Source organism: Podarcis gaigeae, assembly GCF_964106915.1.
Source record: "Podarcis gaigeae genome assembly, chromosome: 4".
NCBI classification, from domain to species: domain Eukaryota; kingdom Metazoa; phylum Chordata; class Lepidosauria; order Squamata; family Lacertidae; genus Podarcis; species Podarcis gaigeae.
The window spans coordinates 84903983-84910262 of record NC_139677.1 but is presented as its reverse complement, the minus strand read 5'-3'; the positions used below and the strand labels follow the sequence as shown (position 1 = coordinate 84910262).

General features: G+C 46.9%; 1 protein-coding gene across 7 annotated transcripts in view; it reads left to right on the top strand.

Moving 5' to 3' along the window:
* The first annotated feature begins 2150 nt into the window (after positions 1-2150).
* ZC3H12C (zinc finger CCCH-type containing 12C) overlaps positions 2151-6280 on the top strand; it is a 51953-nt gene continuing 47823 nt past the window's right edge. For 2 of the 7 annotated variants that reach the window (XM_083734990.1, XM_083734985.1), the window contains exon 1: positions 2151-2675. The gene's annotated coding sequence lies outside the window, so the exon portion shown is untranslated. Of the gene's footprint in view, positions 2676-2939; positions 3006-3074; positions 3260-3285; positions 3425-3451; positions 4019-6280 lie in introns of those variants that run through there. The other 5 variants (XM_083734986.1, XM_083734987.1, XM_083734988.1 and 2 more) reach the window with 5 other exon arrangements.

The window sequence follows — 6280 nt, the reverse complement described above, 5'->3', positions numbered from 1 at the left end:
TTAAGAGGCCAGGGGCCAGCGCTGTCCGGAGACACTTCCGGGTCACGTGGCCAGCGTGACATCGCTGCTCTGGCGAGCCAGAGCCGCACACGGAAACGCCGTTTACCTTCCCGCTGGTAAGCGGTCCCTATTTATCTACTTGCACCCGGAGGTGCTTTCGAACTGCTAGGTTGGCAGGCACTGGGACCGAGCAACGGGAGCGCACCCCGCCGCAGGGATTCGAACCGCCAACCTTTCGATCGGCAAGTCCTAGGCGCTGAGGCTTTAACCCACATCGCCACCTGCGTCCCAACCGAAGCTACAGTACATACCCACTATACCTTTAAAGCACATTTCCCCTCTCAAATAATTTTGTGCAATGTAACTCATTAAGAGTTGCTAGGAATTGTAACTCTGGGATGGGTAAACCACAATGACCAGACTTTAAAGAGTGCTTTATAGGTGTAGTGTGTAGGTCTGATTGTCTGTATGTGGCTGTTGCACTTGACAGCTCTGAAATTGCATTCTTTGGGTACATATGGTGGTTGGCAAAATGTCAAGCATACAACAACAATTCAAATATATGTCTTTAATTATTTGTGTGTCTTTTATGTTGTCGCTGCTTATTCTTCTTTCAGGGTGATATCCAACTTCATGTGAGCAGACATCTTCTTGCACAACAGGACTTCTCCTTCCCCTTCTTCCCGTCACAGTCCTCAAATCTGCTCCAGAGGACCCCCCAACCCTCAGGAAAATATTCTGGGAGCTGTGCAGGCATGGTGTAGCCAGGATTAATTTTAGTGGGGGGCAGGCTTTATGTTGGGGGGCGCATAACCAAGTTATCTGTGATGCAATTGGTCAGGTAAGTATTTTTATTTATTTACTTGATTGGGGGGGTGGGCAGCTGCAAAGAGAATTCTGTTCCATTCACACCTGGATGCCACTGAATTCAAGCCAGTTTTGAAATAGTTCCTGTAGACTCCCTTTTTTAAAAGTGTTGAGAACCACCTTGAATGCTATACAGTATACAGGAGGCGACCATTTTGCTCACTTCTAATTGATGCGCAACTGCCGACATGTGGGTCCTTTGGGACCCGAAAGATGGCAGAACCGGGGCGAACGCACACAGGGGCCAGGAATGGAATCCCCACACAAAATGGTTGCCACCTGTACACTAATAATAATAAAGTAACCCACCCATCCTACTTTTTCCTCCATAATTCAGTGACTCCAAACATAAATGTGGTAGCCGTGTGAACCAGCTTGGACCAATACTTGGATGAATATACCCATCCAAATCATATTCTAGTTTTCAATAGATGTTAAGCATTTTGGTCATTTAAAGTGTACTGATGGGCATAAATAGTTCCATAAATGAGACATTAGCACTTTGAATTAACTAAGGCAGCTGGCCTAATGTTGTTGCTGAACCATCCTGAGATCTATGGATGAAGGACGGCCTACAAATTAAATAAATAAATAAATAAATAAATAAATAAATTCTGCAGTGAAAACCCACCAGAACTCAAGGCCGGGCTGGCCCAAGACATTTCAGCATCTGAGGTGGAACCCAAAATGGCGACCCCTTGCCTGTCAGAGAAAAATGGGTGAGGGAATATCGGGGGGGGGGGAGAGGCGGTAAAGAAAAATCAACATTGGGATCTGCTGCTCTAGTGGATCCTGCTACCTGATCACTTTGCCATATGGGTGGGCTGGGCTCGACCTGGCTCAACACTTCTTGGACGACACGCCCTCTGATCTAGAGCTGTGCTCTTCTTACTTCCAGCTTTGAGGGACTGGTTTCACAGATTGTAGAATTGGAAGGTACCCCCGAGCATAGCTGTCAACTTTTCCCTTTTCTCGTGAGGAATCCTATTGGGAAGAAGGGAATTTCCCTTTAAAAAAGGGAAAGGTTGACAGCGATGCCCCTGAGGGTCATCCAGCCCTAGGGAAAGAAGAGGATTTGTTAATGCGGAAAGAAAAGCAGTTTCTTTTCTCTTGCAACTTCACCTGCTCCGTAAGTGAGCACTGATGCTAAAAACAAATGATGGGCTTTAGCTCTAACAAGCCGCCAGACGTCTTAGGGTGCCAGTCTCTGCCAGCCCACCCTACGCCAGGCACCCCCAACGTTGTCACTTTGTCAGCATTTGTGTTCGGATGCAATTCTTACCAACCTCCCTCCAGCAGGAGGAGGTTTAGCACTGAGCTGAGAGAGCAGCTTTTGAGCACTGCCTTCCCTTGGCAAAGAGGAAGCCTCCTTTTACTAAACGGCGGCATGAGAGGAAGCAAAGAAACCAGCATGATGCCTCGCAGGGAAGAAGGAGAGAGGCTTGTCCCAGAGCCCTGGGTGCTACAGGAGAGGGCATTTAAAAAGGTCCCCCCAATCTGCTACTGACACGAGCCAGTTTGGTTTCCCACGTTCAGTAAGGACTCGCTTGGGGCTTTTTTCGGACAAGAGGAATTATTGGGATGGGGGCAGGTGCTGTGAGGGGTGCGGGGTGCTCCGTCTGCAAGCCCCACCTCTTTATTCTTCCAAATTTTAACCAAATCAAGACCCTACCATAGCTTTTTTTTTAAAAAAGCATCCTCACAAAAGGTCCCCCGTCTGTAATTCGAGCACTGGCAGAAAGGATCGAAGGGCTGGACGACTCCCATGAGAATCCAAGGGAAGAGGATGATGGAGGCAGAGGTAAGGGGTGCTGTTTGGAGGTGGGGCCGTACAGCAAGGTAGGAGAGGGGAGCAGAATTGCTGGGGCTGGATAAGTTTGGGGCGAGGGGGGGTTGAGGTGATTTAGAAGCTTATGGGGTGGGTCCGCGATGTGGGGGTGGGACTGTGTGCTTTGAGAGATCAGTGGGGAGATTGAAGTTTTTCTGGCAGGGTGGGGCGTACAGAAAAGGTGGGGGAAGTCGGTTCCTGGACGTGGACGGAGATCACGGGGGGAGGGAGGTTCGGTAGAGGGAAAAGCTTCCAGGGATCCAGTTCGTGGGAATGCAAAGGAATCTTCTGGCGCGTGACGGGTTGTAGGGTAAAAGCAACATTTGGGATCCTGAAGGCGGGCGGCAGAGCGGGGCAAGGCATGGGCTGGGTGGCAGGGTGTGTGGGGCCGTCGGAGGGCAAGGACGCGCACCCAATATTGGGTGAATGAGTGTAGGGGCAGTGGTGTAGGGACAGGCAGGGCGAGTGGGCTTTCAAACCATGCCCTAAGCATAATAATAATAATAATAATAATAATAATAATATATGATCTCCGCCAGTAATTTCAGAGTACAGTCTCAGAGGGTAGTAATGCTGGGTTGATTCATTCATTCTTGGTGTGTCACTGGAGTCTCTACGTGTGGCAAGCAAGGGATGGGCTGCATGTGCCAGAGCTCAGCCCCCTGGCCTTGGAGCATGTGCAGAGAGTGCCTCAACCACACCAACGCTCGGGTCACCACCACAAATGTTGTTGTTGTGTGTGTACCCCCCCCCCGCCTAGGACCGTGGCTTACTTTTTGTGGGGGTTTGGGGCAGTTTACATGGGGAGCGCCCCACTGAAAGCCCCCGTGGCGAGAGCAAGAGAGGAGGGAGGCGGACGCCATGGGGCCCTTCCTTCCCCCTGGTTTATTATAGCTGCCCCCTTCCTAGCAGGTGGCTCCGCTGGGAGGTGTCTGGCCGAGGAAGGCCGCCGCCGCCGCTCCGGTGGGGCGAACGAGGCCCTGGCGACGGCGGGCGGCGTCTGGAGCCGAGGAGGCCGCGGGCTTCCCCTTCCCCGGGTGACCCTGTCCGGGTGGCGAGTGAAAGCCGAGGCCGCCGGGAGACTCTTCCCGTTGCAACTGGGCAGGCGGGAGGCGGTCCTGCGGAGGCCCAGCCGGGAGAGCGCCGGTGGTTTCGCAAGGCCGAGGCGGGCGCCGGCGACTCCGGGGTCGCGTAGGGGAGCTTTCCCCGGACCCCCGGCCGCGAAAAGGTCGTGGCGCGGACAGAGGCCGGGCTGCAGCCCCTCCGGGGGGCGGGGAGGAAGAGGAGGGGGGAAAGGGCCGCTTCGCCTTGAATTTGAGGAAGGTGAGAGACCGTTTCCCGAGCCTCTCATATATAGCTCAGGGATTGGACAATGGAGCCTTCCCTCTTTTTCTCTGCCACCCGCTAACCTGCATTTCCCACCCCTTCAGCTGCAACGCTTTTTGCCCATATTCCCCCGGAAAGTTTGTAGGGTGTGTTTTTTTTTCTCTCCTAGGATTTTCCCAGGCCCCCTCCTCCCAATCAGGCTATTTCGCTTCAAAATGAATTTATTTGCTTTCCCCTGCTCCCGCTTCTTAAGTCCTTTGATTCCTTTATTTGAGGACTTAATCGCCTCTCCACCAAGGAGCTGTGTTTTATAGTATAAGCCCTAAACAGTGTTTGGAAAGAGTATGTCACAATGAAGTTGTTACTGTTATTATCATCATCATTTACTTGATTATTATTATTATTATTATCTTCTTCTTAGTGAGTCTGGTTATAGGATTGTACTGGTGGGCAGAAATCCTGAATGTTCACATACTTGGGAGTAAGCCCTATTGAATTCATTATTAAATTGGGCTGCTAGGGGCAGACAGCTATCCTGCAAAGTAGGTCACACTCAACTTTTTCCTCTTGGATACCTTGGGTATATTTTCCTACTGATAATCAGTGAGGTACAGGTGACAGTAGTTGGTTTGGAGAATCCATTTTTAAAACCTCACTCAGCCCTGAAACTCAATGTGGGATTTTGCAGCCGATCTTATTCTGAATTACTTCATAGGTTTGTTGTAAGGATAATAGAGGTGAGGGAACAGATAAATCAACCTGAGCTTCTTGGAGGAAGGGTAGGATAAAAAGCTAGTGTTTCCATTTACAGTGTGATAAAACAGTATTTGTAAATTTGCATGCACTGATTTGGTGCACATGTGTTGATATTGTGCCAGAATGCAAATCGTGAATCAGACCCGAGAGAGTATAACTTGCTCAAAGCCACCTAGCAAACTCATAACTGAAGTCTTGAATTTCCTTAGCCAGTGCAACATTCTGCCCACAACCGTATTTCCTCTGTGGCTGTGTGAAAATCAGTGGGTGCTCCACCTGACCCAGAATCTAAATGACAGAATTATTGAATAAATAGATTATATTTCAACATTCCATCCCCTTTCAAGAACTAAAACAGAATGATTAGTGTTTCTTCATACACAGAACACAAAGGTGATCAATGCAGTCCATACATTTTTACTCAGAAGTAAACTCCATTGACTTCAGTGGGACTTACTCTCAGAAATGTTTATGTATAGAACCACAGTCTTAATTGGTATCTAGTTTTGAGAGAGCTGGAATGTGGCAGATATGATTCTAACTCAATGGCTAGCTGTGCTGCACGTTGATATTAACAAACATGACTAAGTTTGTTCCATTAATTTCAGTAGGTCTACTCTGAATAAAAGGTATAACACCACCCAATATTTTAAACAAGTGTTCTTTTGAGGCTAATGTATATACTATTTTAAAGTGTGACTATTTTAGGAGTAAAAATAAATAGTAAAAATATGTATCCATCTGATTAATAGCACTATTAAACATTGTATTTATGCAGTTTTTGAGAGTTGCTTGCTGTTCTGAATGATAATTGGAAGTCTCATCTTGTGAAATTATATACAGGACTCACAAATATTTGAGATGCCATTTGCTGACACTTTTTGTATGGATGAAAGTTCAATACTGTATAATGAATTTCAATTAAGTTGGTGAGAACTGCATCTGCAATGATTGTAAAGATATCATGATTTGAGCTGAAAGGTTTTCTCATAAATACATTTTTAAACTATAGTGCCTCTAGTCTTTTGTCTTTAAAAAGGTATGTTCCTTAGGTTTAAAAAACAACAACTGTGATGAATCCCCAAAGTTCATGTTCTGCTGTTGTTTAATTATCAATAATTATTCAACATAATTGGATAGTTTCTTTATTTGTCTTTTTTTACATTCTTCTGTGGAGTAAAAACTCTTCAGATAGCTTCATTTGGAGCTCAAGGGACAGAATTTTATTTCTCCCAGTTCTGTTGTTGTTGGGAAAGTATATATCTAAGAGAACTTTTTAAAAATCAGCCCAGGGTCACTGTGGTTTTGTTTGTTTGTTTGTCCACAATCTGCATTGGGTCTTGAGATCTTGCAAGCATTTTCATAATTATATTAGCTATTACCTTAATTTTAGTTTTACAGATCTTGATACCTCAAGTGGAATCCAGAAACAAGGCACCCAGATTTATTGTATATGCCTACTAGAATCAAGCTGCTTTAAACAGGCGGTGAAGTAGCTGGGTG